The following is a 17,119-nucleotide window of genomic DNA, read 5'->3' on the forward strand; positions in this document are numbered from 1 at the left end:
GCTACTCACATCAGACAATGAAGAAATCTTTGATGCTCTTTCCTGTATTCTGACAACACTGAACTATTCGAAGAACATCTCCATGTAGCAGCTAGCTATGTCATCACTGGAGTTTTTACTTGCCAAGACCAGGGAGTGTGAGCTATTCCCTTGCTAGACAGCCATAGCTGGGCAGGCAAGTGCCACTGCACATAAACACACCTCAATCTGCCAGCATACACCAAATGACAGAGTGCTGCATTCATTCCAGTAGCTGTAAGGCTACAAACTCACGCAGATAGAGTATAGATATATACTGAGCAATTTTGCATTGTTCACCTCATGAAATTTGGCAGCTTCTTTTTGTCACACCAAATTCTGCTCAGACTTAGCAGAGATGTGTGAAACTAGGCTGAATGGTGCAAAAAGAAGTTTTACCAGCTGATTTTTCCCCAGGAAAGTCATAGAACCATAGAATGGCTTAGGTTGGAAGAAAAACCTTAAAGCCCATCCAGTTCCAACCCCTCTGCCATGGGGTTGGACCACTAAATCTGGCTTTAGATCAGGCTGCCCAGGGCCCTATCCAATCTGGCCTTGAATGCCTCCAGGGATGGGATATCCACAAGTTCTCTGGGCAACATGTTCCAGCGCCTCGCCTCCTTCTGAGAGAAGAATTTCTTTCCTAACACCTACTATGGATTTCCCTTCTTTTAGTTTAAAGCCATTCCCCCTTATCCTATCACTATCAGACTGCTTCAAATTTGGCACCCCTCCCACTTGTAAGTCCTCTTCAAGTACTGAAAGGATGCAATGATGTCTCCCCAGAGCCTTCTCTTCTCCAAGCTGAACAAACTCAAAACCCTCGACCTTTTTCATAGGAGAGATGCTCCAGCCCTGTGATTACCTTTGTGGCCCTTCTCTGCACCCACTCCAACAGCTCCACATCTTTCTTGTGCTGGAGGCAGAATGTCGGGCTAACTCAATACATTTGCATACCAATGTGGTAAAAAGAATAGTTTTGGCTCGGTAAGCACAAGTCTGGAAATGCCCCATTTACAGTTGCTGTTTATCTTTTGTTTCAGCTCACTCGCCCTTCTGACTTGTACAATACATGACACTGGAGTCATCCAGGAGAAGTTGCACGTACTTAAATACAGTAAATCCATTTTATTAGTCTTTGGGATAATTCACCACTATTTCTTTATTCTGGGTACAGGAGTCTCTGCCATGACCATTATCATTTGTATATAAGAGACTTTTGATTATTTGTTAATGGCTAAAGTAAAAATTTGTCATTACCAAGTGTGGACATATACTGGGCTTTCCTCCCAGTGAATTCTTGGCTGTTAAAAGATGATTGTGTCAGCTTGAAGACAGTGTTATAGGCTGAAGACACAACGAGGATTTAAATCCCCCATGTCAGTAGGCTTGTTAAATCAGATGGCAAGCAGTCAGAGGGGCTGATAGGAGCTAAAGACTCAACCTTTAAACAGCAATAATGATGAGTGGAACAGCTTATCTAAGTATTACACTGAGCAAGAAATGGGAAGCTGAGCAGGAGTTACCTACAGATAAGTGATCTGATATATGAAAGAATCCAGCATGCTGGGCATGGCTTTCAGTGGCCAGAGAGCATTGTGATACAGTACTTGTTGCAAAAGCAAGAGACGTTTTGGGCTGGTTGGAGAAAAAATGCAGGTTGTGTGTGATCTGCAGGTGCTGTTGGACAGGAATCCTGTGCAGGGAGGCTGCTGCTGCCTAAGGGCAGTGAGCCTGGTCAGGGGGAGAGAGGGGCAAGGTGCAGCTGACTGAAGGAGGGACCTGCCCTACAGAAGACTGTTTAAATACTTGTACTGACAATTTGTGTCATTCACTTAATAAGACTTACATATCTGACAAGTTACCTTGCACCAACATTTTGTGCCAAATTCCAATAAATCCTGCTTTAAAAGCTGGAGTGAGATGGTACCTTTTGGCTGGCTGGTCTCACTGAAATGTGGAGTAGCTCCCCAGGGCTGGCTCAGTGCCTCCTGAACACCCTCTGGTGCACACCCTCTCCCTCACCCCCAGCTGCCCCTCCCCTGACGCAGCTCGATGCCGTTCCGTCGGGCCCTGTCGCTGTCACAGAGAGCAGAGCTCAGCGCTGCCCTCCTCTCCCTGTGAGGAGCTGCAGCCCCCACGAGACCTTCCCTCAGCTCTTCTGCTCTGTGCTGAGCAGCCCAGGGGACCTCAGCTACTCATCATACATCTTCCCCGTTAAGCCTTTCACCATCATTGTAGCCTTAAAAAAGACCTAGGCTGGCAGTGCTGTCTTCAGGGTGTTTTAGGTTTCGATGCTCAGGTGCCCACTCAGGGAATAAAGGTGTCATTGAGGTCAATGATACAACCACAGTGGCAAATATTAGTGACTGAACTTGTTTTCTCATTACCTTGTAGATCAGCCAGCAGGAAAGGATGACTATTTCTAGGTAGGAAGGAACATCTTGTCATGGTGACATGGCATGTTTTGAGTGAGATGTTCCAGCTCTGGCAGGCAACAAGCTCAAAAATGAGCTTGGAACCTGGCTGAAGCATAGCTACCAACTGTTGGCATCCTGCTGGATCCAGCCGGGAGGGTAAAGCATCATCACGAACCTATTGCACGCAGGTTTTACAGACAGCTTTGAGAATTCAGTATCAATTCTTCAATCAGGTTTTTATGTCAATAAGCACTTTTTTTGTTTGTTTACTGAAGTAGCACCACTGATAGGAATATGTTTGCTACAGTCCTATAAAACACAATGACGGTGGCTGTGACAGCTGAGCAAACTGATTGATGCTTGCAAGCGTTGGACACATTTCAGTTTTTCTTGGCCTGGCAAGGCACAGCCTGTAAAATATTTCATTTTACTCTATTGTCTTGTATTATGGTGATGGACTTGTGCAAGAATGCAGATTATTTGTTGTAATATATTATGCATTAAGTGTTTACTCTGTAAAATTTGCTCCTGGAATTTTGTTAATGGTATTTTTGGACTCTGAATTTCAAAAAGCATCCCCTACAGAATGATGAAAATTGATATCATCTGAAAACTAGTCACTCATAGAGAGATAGCCAAATTTCCCAATCCATTTGTAGTGGTGCATCTGTAACTGTAATTACAGATTGCTCCATGATGCACATACTGACATAGATCCTCCCTTGGAAATGCGTGGTGTTCAGTCACCATTGCCTGATAATGCCAAAACTATCAGAGCAACAAAAATGTGACTGGAAAGTACGGTGGCTTTTAACACTGCATTTCATTAAAGGTAAAGGAAATGTTATGAGGCAATGGAAAGGCAGTCCTGCCTAATAGCTCTCACATGAACATAAACTCTGCTGCAGATGCTGCAAAATCTTTATAATGGAAAAACAGAAAAAGATTCGTCTTACGTATGTTAGTAAATGATGTATCTAAGGCTGGCAGATCTATTTATTTAGATTTAAAAACAAGCTGAATTTGAGAACCTAAAGCAATGATTTATGACAAAGTTTACGATTACACTTTGTTTTTTTCCCCAAGAAAATTAGTCAATGGATGGGTTCTGGTTTTACTTGTTGAATGCTGCTCAATGCTTGCACCAAACGAGGATGCTAAGATATCTTACCAAAGGAAATGAGCTGTAGCTGCTATCAGCATGTGTGCGCATCTGTTCTAGTGACTGACTTTTTCTCCATGCAGTGATGTTCAGTGATGTAAGTGGTCATCATTCTTGGATACTGAGAATCAAACATCTTCAGCAGAATACCTACAGCAATTTTATTTTAGGGATGTGGGTATACTTTAGGGAAAAAAAATGTGTCAAAACATGGGAATGACCCAATTCTCTTGTGCTCATTGTCATGGGCACAGATATGAGAAAGCTGAACAACAAGGACACCTGCAGGCAGCTGCCCAAGGTAGAGAAAAGAGTGTGCAGAGCTGCTTCCAGCTTGATTTATTTAACCATAAACACCAGCTCAGCATTGGTAGTGGTGAAATAGTGTGTTGAATAATGCATTCTTTTGGAAATCTTAGGTCTATGTCAATACATGGCTCCCAGGGAATGACTCCACATCAAGAGGTGAGTATATGCAGGGTCGAGGTAGGGTAATAATCATGTTTCTAGCTCCTTAAGGACTTTGTGCTTTCAAAGCTGGCCATTATACCAAGACTGAACTAGTTATTGGTTTAAGAAAAAATTAGAAGACTCTGTAAAACACCATCTAGTCATATTCCCTTGATCTCAGCAAAGTCCAAATCGAATTCACTACTACGTAGGGGAAGAGCAAGATACCTGTACAGAAGAGAAACACTGACAACTGTGAGTATGTAACAATTTGCAATTCTACTCAGAGCTTCTCAAGCTGTGATTTCTAGACCAGTGTTTCAACAAAGAGTGGAGAATGAAAATTATCAGTGTAGTCACTGACAGATATGTTTCTTCTGGCTGAATAATTTATCTTGAAAGTGTTTGGACATCTGCTCCAGCAGGAAGCTTACCTTTCAGAGCAGTTATTCTTATGTCATTGCTGTTCCTACAAATGCTGTCATTGGCAGCTAACCAAAAGGAGCCCAAAACACCAGCTGACGGAGACAGAAATAGGAAGAGATTTTCTTCTTATATCCTAAAGTAATAAATGGTGACTTAGTCTTTTCTCATCGAAACCTTTAGGCAACACCAACCAAAAAACTCCTGGAAGCAACAGCCACCCCAAAACACTTCTGCAGAAAAAGGAAGAGTAAAATACTGTGTCTGGGGAACCACCTGGGTCAGTGCTGATTCTGTTTTATCTGTTCTGGAAATCCCCTCCTTGGTAATTGCTTGTATGTATGGCTTCCCTTTGAAAATCTTTTTTTTTTTTTTTTTTCCCCAGTGCATATTGAAGTTCCTGGCATCCTCAGTGAAGTTCTGAGTTCATCAGTTGGTTCCCACTCAAAAGCTTCAGCACGGCCCTGCATTGGCAGATGGACTGAGAGACACAGGACAAAGGGGAATGGCCTTAAACTAAAAGAGGAGAGATTTAGATTAGATGTTAGGAAGAAATTTTTTCCTCAGAGGGTGGTGAGGCGCTGCCGGAGAAGCTGTTGTGGCCCTGTACTTGGAGGAACTCAAAGCTAGGTTGGATGGGACCCTGGGCAACCTGAGCTAGTGAGGGGCAGCCCTGCCCACGGCATGGGGTCGGGCTGGGTGAGCTTTAAGATCCCCTCCAATCTAAGCTATTCTGTTATTCTATGGTTCTATGATTACGATAAGGAGTTGGACTCAATGATCGTTATGGGTCCCTTCCAATTCAGGATATTCTATAATTCTATCATACTGAAACATCAGCAAACAGTTGGAGGTCATTGTGCAGATGTGGTGTGTGTCTCTCTCCCATGGAAAGCATCACAGGATGCTCAGCACCAACAGGGATGATATGTACACAAGGCCATTACTGCTGTGTATTTTTCTTAGGTGTACCTGGTTTCACAGGAATATGTAGAGGGGTGGTGTGTGTCACTCACAGTCTCTCTACTTCTAAACTCCTGACACTCTTAAGCATTCACAGAAGCAGCCTGTAGAAGTGAATATGGCAGTAGCAATAATGATACCTCAACAGCAATTTCATTCTTTGGAAGAGAAATTTTGGCACTTATTTTTTGGTCAGTGCTCCCATGCATGGTTAATTACATGATTCAAATACAGAACTAAACATGTGTTCCTCTGTAAAGACGTTTCTGTAGCTTTGCCAACAGTACTTACCCTCATGCGTGGTCAAAAAATGTGGCTGCTCTAAGAGGGCTGAGAGCCACATCCCACACTGTGAACAGTGGGACAAGGGCAGTGGGTGCTTGCCTCAGGGCTTTGGCATTTCTTACTCATATGAACGATTTTGTTATTTTGCTATAAAGAAATACCCAGCTGTTATTGATGAGAGAGGTTTCCTTTTCATTGCTTTGAACACTAGTTGTTATAGCTGAGCATGCTTCTGTAACCTGTTGGCATTAAAATATCCCAACTCATTCTAAAATATAATGGATAAAGCTAAAATGAGTGACACAACTCATTTCCCTGCGAGTAGATACCTGACCAATATAGAGACTCAGGGTACAACAGCAGAAGAAATCTCAGTTAATATATAGATTAATATATGTTACACAAAGGCATGCCTGTTTCACATCCTAGCTCCCAAGAAGTATTATGAGGAAGAGAGATCTTCACCTCCAGCAACCTGCTGAACTTTACATTTATGTTAAATAGAAAACTCAGGAAAGATAATTGTACCTGAATTTGATGCAAGCATTCCTTTTATTTTATCCTTTACATCGTTGCCTATCACCTCTTTTAAATGCATGGAGTTTTCACAAGCAGAAGTCACAACCAAAATACTCAGACAGTAACTCACACAACATCTGAACTGTGCAATTCTAGTTGATCACTGTCCCCAGTAAAAACCTCTGGTTTTCATGGCTTGCCATTTTTCTGGGCTTCAGGCATTGTGTTAGCACTCTTTCTCTGTGCCCAGTTGGGCTTGATAGCCCTTTCCCTGTGAGACCTATTAGCCTTTGCTTCTCTAGTTTTATACATTTATACAGAGTTGTATAACCATGGAGCTGTGAGTGGCCTCAGCTCCCATGATGAGCAGAAGAAAATGATGCTGAGCTGCCTTTGCCCTACAAGAAGGGTTAATCCCTTGTGAGGGCATTCTTTGTGTGTTTAAATGCCTCTGTGTAAGGTTGTAGAGCAGCACAATAATTCCAGTGGCCACAGCACATGGTTCTGTGAGATAAAAACTGATGGCCACATCATGCTTGGGGGATGAGCAAATTCAGATTTTATATGAGGATACTTAAGACATTGATTTCCCCAGCATAGCAAAGCTGCGCTCTTGATATGGTGGAGAAACCCCTGTGCCTCAAGTAAGAAGTATCAGATTAAAAATAAACTTGAAAAATAGTCACTGAAACCTAATCAACAGTGTCTGGGTTTCAGAAGGACATATAGCTCATCCCAGAAGACGACATCCTGGGCTCAGCTCGTGCATCCTGAGCCTGTGTGAAAGACTGCTGGCTGTTTTTCCTCAGGGGCTATCAGGTTCAATCAGACACTAGGGGAGCAGTGGGCCACACAAGTCCAGCCTCAGAAGTACTGGCTTAAATTAGGCAATGACCTTAGCAGGACTGCAGAAGGCCTTGTGGGATTGTGTGTGATGTTGATATGCAAAAGACAGGACTAAAGTAGTTTTGCCTCAGCCAGTTCTGACAGGCTGGTTCTGAAGGTGCAATGCGCATTGCAAGCATAGACTAGGGCATGGGCTCATCATGCATGTCATTGTTTTTTTCCCCCCATTTTCATAGACAAGTTAGTAAATCAAAGATTACAACCAATGTAAAAAGTGCTGGATTACAAATAAGTTACAGGAAATGCAGAATACAGGTGTGATTTATAATTCAAAAGCTCAAGGCATAAATCAGTTTGATGACTCTTAAATGAATGCAATAGCATACAAAGTGGCATGACTTATAAATCAGGTTGACTTCATACATCAAATCAGTGGGATATAAATCCATTATTTGACAAGGTATGTCAACAATCTGAGGCATAAATTCTATCCTAAGTACATTTTGACAGGGGTCGCCTTGGTTATAACTGGTGCTCAGTAACGATGGTAAAAAGCAGATGCTACTCCTGCATTTGCTACACAAAAAAGCTGAGAGAAGAGGTCATTTTGTCACTGTGAGAAGGCAGCATATCCAGCTTTGTGGGGAGCTGCCTTACACAGCACTGTGAAGATCTTTGTGACTCTTGCACTCCAAGGGAAAGAAACTATATATGTACAATGCTGAGCTGAACTAATCCTCATACATGCTCAAGTGTGGCTGTACCGTGAAGGGGACTTGGGGTCTGTATGGTGGCGGTGTACTTCCCTTTTCCATATAGGTGTGCTGGCTCCACGTGGGCGAGACTAGAGTCTGGAGCTGCACTGTATTACACTGGCTACACGCGTCCTCTACCAGCTACATACCCACAACAAGCTCTTCTGAAAACACTGGGCCAATTTAACATCCTGGGTAAATTAATCACGACTGAATAACAGAGCACCTCACAGCTGCCAGATGTGGAGCTGGGCTTGACTGTGTGTGGTGTAGCAGTATGTGGTGCTTCTGAAAGGTGGGGTTAGTCCCTTGCTGCAGCAGAGCACCAAGAGTTTTATTTAACCTCAGATTTATGAGGCATATGGCTGTTGGCTGCAGTCACCCGAGAAACAATTTTTCACCACCACGCTTACCTGCTCTGGAGTGACTTGCTGTGTTACAAAAGGACCTGAAATATAAGCCCTGTCAAAAAACGGCAACTGTTCAATATATTTATATTGTATGCAGCAGCATACATAAAAATGCAAAAATGAAAATCCAAAAGTTATTGTTACCTCTTTTTATTTTCCATACTTTATTTTTTTTATTTGTTTCATTGACTTTTATACTTCCTTTTTAGAAAGATAAATGAGATTTATCTGAGCCTCTGTATCTCTTCTGCTTCTTGCAGATATTTTACTTTTGAAATCTGAATGAGATAAATTTTACTACATTTATGATTCTATTTTTGGAGTGTATGAAGCTGACAAGTCATATGGAGCCATGTGAAATTTGTCCAGGAAAAAAAAACAAACCACAGAGCTTCTTTAGAAAAGCAGAAGTTTTTTAGGAAGTGGTGGCTATTTGTCATTCACCATTTCAGTAGAGGAGGTCAAGTGACGGCCACATTGGCCTGCAGAGAAGGGTAACAAAACCTAAGGGTCTGGAGCACAAGTGTTAAGGGAGCAGCTGAGAGAACTAGGGTTGTTGAGTCTGGAGAGGAGGAGGCTCAGGGGAGACTGCTCTGTGCAACTCCCTGAAAGGAGGTTGTAGTGAGGTGGTGGTTGGCCTCTTCTGCCAGGTAACAGCAATAGGATAGAATCAAAGAATCATAGAATCATAGAATCAGCAAGGTTGGAAAAGACCTAAAAGATCATCCAGTCCAACCGTGCACCTATTACCAATAGCTCCCACTAAACCATGTCCCTCAACACAACATCCAGTCTTTCCTTGAACACCCCCAGGGTCGGCGACTCCACCACCTCCCTGGGCAGTCCATCCCAGTGCCTGACCACCCTTTCTGAAAAGTAATACTTCCTAATGTCCAGCTTGAATCTCCCCTGCCGTAGCTTGAAACCATTTCCTCTGGTTCTATCACTAATGACATGAGAGAAGAGGCTGATCCCCAGCTCACTACAACCTCCCTTCAGGAAGTTATAGAGAGCAGTGAGGTCTCCTCTGAGCCTCCTCTTCTCCAGGCTGAACATTCCCAGCTCCTTCAGCCTCTCCTCATATGGCCTGCGTTCCAGACTCCTCACCAGCTTTGCTGCCCTCCTTTGAACACACTCCAGGGCCTCAATGTCTTTCATGATGAGATGTAATGGCTTTAAGTTGCACCAGGCTCAGGTTGGCTATTATCAAAAATGTATTCTCTGAAAGAGTGGTCAAGTATTGGAATAGACTGTCCAGGATGGTGGTCGAGTCACTGTTCCTAGAGGTGTTCAAGAAACTTGTGGATGTGGCAATGTGGGGTGTGGGTTAGTGGGCAAGGTTGAGGGATGGGTTGGAGGTTGGACTAGAGGTGGTCTTTTCCAACCTTAATGATTCTATGATTCTATGACAATTACATCCAGCTGAAACCAAGCACATCTATGCAATACTGTGAGTGCGGCAGTGAGCATCCGTACCCACATATAAAGCAAGAAAACACATGCACTGGGGGCTGTATGATTATTAGCATTTCCAGGAGATACATAAAGGCAATGGTGGTTGATGGGCTCTACCACCATCTAGTGGTAGATGGGTTCCCAAAGGAATGGGTATAAGGATCAGCAGCTGTAGGCTACTGACTGCGAAGAGAAGGGGAGACGATGCTGAGCAGTTACCAAAGCTCAGCTGTCTACCCTATCAGTACTTCATGTTGCACGTCCTTGTGAACACTCATGGTGGTGTTGGTTGGGAAAGGCCTAAAGCTGAGCCAAAATGATTCTGATGCTCTAGCAGGGCACAGACGTGGGAACAAAATGTTGTTCTCACTGCTCTCTGCAGTCAAGGCACTGGCAGGGTTGAAGGCACCACGTAGACAATTCTAGTTTTAATTCTAGTGTCGGCTACAGGTTTTTGGTTTTTCTGGAGATGAGCTGTTGTTCCAAAAGCCAATGAGCAAAGTTTACTTCACAAATAAAAGAAGTAGGCAATTTTACATATCAGGTTGCTAATCTAGGGAGAAAAGCATTTTAAAAGACACAGAATAGGTGCATTAAGCCTACTAGTATGATTCAAAGTGAACCAGGTAAGTACATGCAAATGCTAAGGTGTATATTTATTTCATTATTACACTGGAAACAATAAGGAAGAGGACAGGTCAAATTAAGATGCTTGTTAACTAATGCAAGATATCAGACAAACAAAAAATTGTGTAATTTTAATAAAAGTCCAAAATGATTATTTACTTAATGTGACAGAGTTGTGGAATAATTCACACAGTCAGAACTTGATCCCTCTGTATCCCCAGTAGTACAGGCCAAGCCTTATTTTGCTGTTTGCAAAATCAGAACAAGGCAATAGCTTTTCTAGTGTTGACAAGCAGAGGGCTCTGTGGAAGCTGGTGGAAGAGGAACTCAGAGCAGCTGCTGGAGGAGCAGTGTGAGGGGGAATTAGGAAATGGGGATGGCTGAGGGGGACATGCTGTGGCTGTGGAGAGAAAGGTGGGGAAGGCCCCTGGCTCAGAATGATAGCACTGCCAGGCATCAGACAGGAGTTGGTCCAAATGACATCCTGAGTCCTGAAAGCAGCTGTTTTGAGAGAAAAGGGTGGTGAATGTATTAGATCATCTCATGTTGTTGTCTCCGTCTTACAGTGGCATCAATTAGCCTACTAGTACAAAAGGCTTGTCCTGTAAGAACAGATAAGAGAAAGACTTCAGCAAAACATGCTGAAGCCCTTGCCCTGGGAGCCTGGCTGACCTGCTGCAAGTAATCCTTGTTTGGTGGCAGAAGGGACAAGCATACATGTACTTTCATAGGGGAACTCTGCTACAAGCTTCAAAGCCAGGTATAGCAAGACCTGGATGAGCAATGGGCAAAATCATTCAAAACAGCAATCTGAAGATAACCAGGTTTTTCAACAAGAGAGACAGCTACAGCTGGAAGAGAACTTAGACTGCCTAGCTCTCCCTGAGAACATGAGCCAGATATCTTATTTTGGATGACAGAAAAGACAAATAGCAGAGGGGTCTCCAAGGGAAGATCCTCACAAGCAGGAAGGAGCTGGCTGCAGAGCTGACGGTGAAAGATGACTCAGTGAAAAGAGTCCATAATTCCTTCAAAAGGATGGAGAAAGAACCACAACATGAAGGCAGTGGGTTTCAGGAAGGCTAGTGGCAATAGCAGAGACAGCAGCTGCTCTATGAGGACCAATATTAACAGCATCAAACAGAAACAGTCCTGTACAGGGAAACAGTACAGCAAAGTGAGAACAATTTCATAAGTCACAATGTGATGAAGAAGAAAAGATGTGAGGGAAAAAAAGAGAAGTGGGGCTATGTCAGAAAAGTCAGCTTAAATTGAATTACTGAAAAAAAAATGTTGCAACCAATACATGTAAGCATCTCTATAAAAACAATAAAATTTCAAACAGTGCAGATTTGTCAGAAAGATTGTGTCAATTTGTTAAACTTCTCCAGGAAGATGACAAATCTCCAAGTTGGATGAAAAGTAGTTGATGTCTTCTGTCACTGTTTCCCATGATTCAGTTACACTCTGGACAAACTACAATAAAGGAGTAGAAAATGTTTGCAGACCTATGCTCAGATACTGTTTATCACTGATTTAACTGCTGAAGGGACAAGACCCACTTTGCACCCACAGTTGCTTGATATTTTCACAGAGGATGACCTAGAAAATGGGATAAAGAACATGGCTATGAAGCTTGCAGTGGATAAAAGGAGAAGAGACATAATCTGGAATGATGCGTGCCCTGTCAAACTGCAGAAAGAAATGGAAAAATCAGAGGGCTGTAAAATATAACCTATGAAGGAAGTCCGAAGAAACAAGGACAGCCTAGATACAAGAAGGCAGCTCTAAATTTTGCTGACAGCCTTTAAATGAGCAGAAGGGACTACAGAGAAAACAGGAGAAGCATGGGGAGCTGCATGAGAATAAGCAGTTCAAATTGCACATCGCAGCCACAACTTAGAACAGGAAAAACTTCTGTCCACTAACACTACTGAAACCCGCCTGGACACCAGAAAGCCTCCCTCTTTGGGAGTATTTATATTCAGATCATACAAATTTCTGTGAGGATGGTGCAGGCATCCTTAATCTTAGCGTTAGAGCAGGGAGGAGACCCTGATCCTTCTTTCACAGCACTGAGAAAACAGTGTATGTTATAATACTTTCCCACTAGTGACTACTGCACTCTAATGATAATTAGTCATCATTCAAACAGGGTTTTGCTGAGCATTTCATCTCTGTGAGAAGAAGATGTGAGTAGGTGCGAATTACTGAAGTCTGGATTCATGTAAGCATGTAAAGCACAAAGGAGGGTGTGTTCCCTGTTGAACTACAAGCTTTTATTGTAGAACAACATAAAAACCTGCCTGCCGTCTCAGGAAAAAGGAACCACTGTATCTATACTATACATATGAAGAACATTAGTTTAGAGCAATAGTAAAGACTGTATGTATATTTTTAGCTTTCACAAAACATTAAGTGATGCAGTGCAATGAGAATCTCACCATTTTGTCTGCTTTATGGACCTGTGTCTCTTATTTTCTGTTCCCCGAGAGGATAGTATTTGCAAAGATATCAATACGAAAGTAGATGGACTGAACATTGCAGTTGTAACTGCAGAGATAAGATGCATCTACTGTTTTTTGTTATTCCACATTTATAATACCTACACTGAATCTTGTCGTTCAGAAGGCTTTCTTTTTGTATTCAGGACATTTCTTTTTGAACTTAATCCACTTTCTCTGCATGACATATCTTAGTTACACTTCAGGGCTTGGCTTTTCTAATGCTATCGTGCTAGTCAAGTAGGTATTGTTGTTTAGTATCACACAACACTTTGAGTTGTCAGTGCTGTGAATATGATAACCTGCTTCCTCTTCCATGCAACATGTCATCCATTAGCATTCCAGCTGCATTACATACTCCCTTTAGTGAAACAAAGTTAGGGCAGCAGTATCTTGTAACATTCAACAAGGCAACAGTCCTGTGTTTAATGCTCCAAGTTCAGCAACAGCAGCTAATTGTGATGAGCACTCACTTCACTAAATTTAGAAAGCATACAGTCCCTTCCCTTTAATTATGTTGCCTGGCTCTTCAATTAATTTGCAGCTTCTTTTGTTTACATATCTAACTGTTGTAATTTTTGAAAAATGGTTTACTTGCTGCTTATATCTTCCCTCTGCATTCTTTGCAAATCTACAACCAGCTCCTGCTTACTTAATGCACTAAAAAGTATCCTTGATTTTACGTCTGACCTATAATTACAAATGCAGTGAGGATTTGGGTCATATGAAGTAATCAACTGGAAATAAAATAAATGGCATTCAGTATATTTTGATTGTCCTGAAACAGCAATAAAAGATAACAACAATACTCGGGATGGGAAGGATCCTTTAAAATCAAAATCCCATCCATTTGCTGGTAAGATTCATTGCAGTAGTTTTCCTTGTAATTTTTCCAGTCCAATTTTTAAAAATCCCAAGGGATATTAAGTAACAAATGAGACATGAGCTTCCAATATGTTGTGCGTGTGAAAAAAGGTCAATGTGATTTTGGGTTGCATTCACCAGACACCCTATCATCATATATTGGAGCAAGAAGCTAATAATCTTCCTTTATATGGTTTTAGGATGCACAACATGCTCTTGCAATGCTGTGTTCAGTTATGGGCATATTATTACCAGAAAGATATTGACAGATCATAAAAGCACAAGGGCTCAGGTCATCTTCATTTGTCACAACAGTGTGACATTCCACCCTTCTTCTCCTCCCCAGAGTGAAAAAAAATCACAATGGAATATGACTCTAGAAATATTCTGATTTATTTGTTAGTAAGTTACGGTAACAAATGCATTATTCTGATATTATGCTCTGAAAGTTGAATTGACATGCCAGTCTTGTGAGAAAAACTCTAAATCCATGCTGTATATATAAAAAAATATCAGCATGTTCCGGCATGGAAATGCAAATAAAAAGTATGAGATGCTGTTGCTGTTTCCTGCACTAGAATGACAAAGCAATTGAGGTGTCCTCACAAAGATTCAATATTCCCTAGAAATCACTGGAAACTTTCTTTCCAGGATACCAGAAGTTCACAGCTTGTCTATAAAAAGGCATTTTTAAATTTTTTTTTTTTAAATTCCTATTATAGCCATTGCTATTATTTTAAGCATTTCAAGACCTTTGAATATTCTCAAACTGATCACATTTGTTTCCTTACCAGAGTATTAAGGTTTCTTAATTATTAATATATTTGTATTACAATTCTTTTGTGATTTTACAGATTTTTAAATGTGTTTCATTAGTCAGTGCCCAAAGAAAACATTTATCATGTCTTTAATTATGCAGCAGATAATTCAGTATCAGGAATATTCTCATTTTCCTTGTAAAAGCTTTTGCAATTCTTCAGAATTTCTTCAGCTCCTTACTGTAGCAAAAGGTTTCCAAATGCATGGCAACTTTTTGAATCTATTCCAAATCACAGTTTTGTGATCCATTCTTATCACAAAAGTACCCTTTTGGGAATCACTGATGTGTATTTCAGGAATACTTTCAGTTATGCCCTAAAAAGAATGAATGCATTATATGCTTGCGTGCCACTGAGATGCCATCATCTGGAAGAGGGCCATGGCCATGGCAGGGAGTCCTTTGGCAGCATGACCTCAGCTGCACCAGCATCTAAGTATTTAAGAATGAGCACTGCTCAAAGCAACTGTAGACTTTGAATGGAAACTGGCTCATATAACATGCTCTGTCGTATATAATATGTGATAGATAATATAGGGCACGCTCCGTAGGAAGATGATAATATCCATGCTTACCTAATGATATACACAGAGCTTTAAGCACACACACGTCTCTGTTGCACACGTGCATGTCCACACATATACATGAATACACAAACATACAACAGTAATGCTTCAAGAACTAAAAGAGGAGATTCAGACTGGATATAAGGAAGAAGCCTTTTATGGTAAGAACGGTGAGACACTGGCACAGGTTGCGCAGAGAGGTGGTGGATGCCCTATCCCTGGAGATACCCAAAGCCTGGATGGGGCTCTGAGCACCCTGACCTGCTGTAGGCATCCCTGTTTATTGCAGGGGAGTTGGACTAGATGGCCTTTAAGGGTGCCTTCTGACTCAATCGATTCTATGATGCAGCATTAATCAGAATACCATGTAGAGAGTCCAGAAGGCTGTATGGGTCCCTCCTGCAGAGGCAGGGATGTGCCTGTCCCCTCCTTAGCTCTTGACTCTCCCTGTTCCCTCAACCCACAGCCTGGAGAAGCTCACACTTGAGGTCAGTCTTGACCTCCTCACAAGGACGTTACCTGCATAGGCACATGCTCTATAGGAAACAGAAGGAAAACCTCAATCCCTTCAGTGCGCACCTAGTTGAAATCCCAACGGCCCTCTGGACCGAGCCCAGAAGTCCCAGCCGTCCTTCCGCCGCTCTCCCCGCCTGCAATTCCTCCCCGACCCGCCGCAGCCTCAGAAGCTCAGGCCCGCAGTGTCCCCGGCCGCCAAATGGTGGAGCTCTTGGGCCGGGGAATGGCGTCGGCAGAGCCCTGCAGCCAGAGAGATTCGCTTCTTTTTTTATTTCCCTTAATGGAGAAGGGTACTACCGTAGCCAAAGCACGCTCCTGGGGTATGTGTCCACAACCCTAGTTTTCCGAAACTGGTATAAACTAGCGTTAAAACAGATTTTTAAAGTAAGACTATTCCAGCATTCAAGACAAAATTTTAGTGTTGCATTACCTATAATTGCTTTTGTGCAAACTTTTATCTGAACACATTGCAGAGATATTTTCCTAATAAATGTCTACATCATTTTCATTTCAATTAAGACACAAATGTCAGGGTTGAAAGAGTGAAAGTAATCTCATGTGAAATAAAACTCTATGCGACTGGTAAATTTATGTTTTTCAGATCCTTAAAGTTAATGATGCTATATATTCATATGTGTACAGGAAATATATATTTTTCTGTATGCTTACACATTTACCCAGCTATGTCTCCTACATGAGGGAGAAACACAGGCTGGCCATTCTCCCCATACACATACATAACTCTGTGCCTTAACACCAGTGGCACAGCCAAAGTGCCAACTAGTTCCACTCCAGCTCCTGAAAGCCATACACATTTGGGATCAAGCCATCTGTGTTATCCTTCACACACCTCCAAGTTGCAGTTGGAATATACAACTACTATTTTATAATAAGACACTGGCAGATTCGTTAATATGCCCTGGACTTTCCATTGAGCACTGTGCTCAGTAAATTGTAAGTTGCTTGCTCCACATCGAAGAAAAGAAAAATAGAAATCTTAGTTTTCCATCTTGTAAGAAGACTTGTATCTATATTCAAGCAACATGAAATATTTCAGAGCAATGTGTTTTTGCATGGCCATGTAGAAGGTGCCTGCCAGCAAAGCCTTCCCTTTCTGCTTCCCCCTCAGTCATCCTTTTTTCTTCAGAGGTCAGTCACTGCTTGTTGTCAAATAACAGCTGCCTCCAACGGTCTTCATCGAGTGAAGGGATGGCTTTTAGCACTGAGCCCTGCTGCTCAGTGCTGAGGTTTTCTCAGGCCCTATCTCTGTATGCTGATAGAAACCATTATATTGAAAACATTCTACTTTCATAACATACTGTTTTCAGTAGTATCTCATAAAGAAACAGTTCTGAAAGCATTTATCATTTTGTTTGTTTGTTTATCAAAGAAACCCATGCTGCAATTCTAATGCTACAGTAGAGTTCTCAGGTAGGCCTTACAGCCTGGTGTGACAAATGTTGAGCTCAGGGCTTGCTCACCAGCAGTCACAGTGTTTCAGCTGCTCAGAAATTTCTAA

Source organism: Meleagris gallopavo, chromosome 3 (genome assembly GCF_905368555.1).
Source record: "Meleagris gallopavo chromosome 3, MGAL_WU_HG_1.1, whole genome shotgun sequence".
NCBI classification, from domain to species: Eukaryota; Metazoa; Chordata; class Aves; order Galliformes; family Phasianidae; genus Meleagris; species Meleagris gallopavo.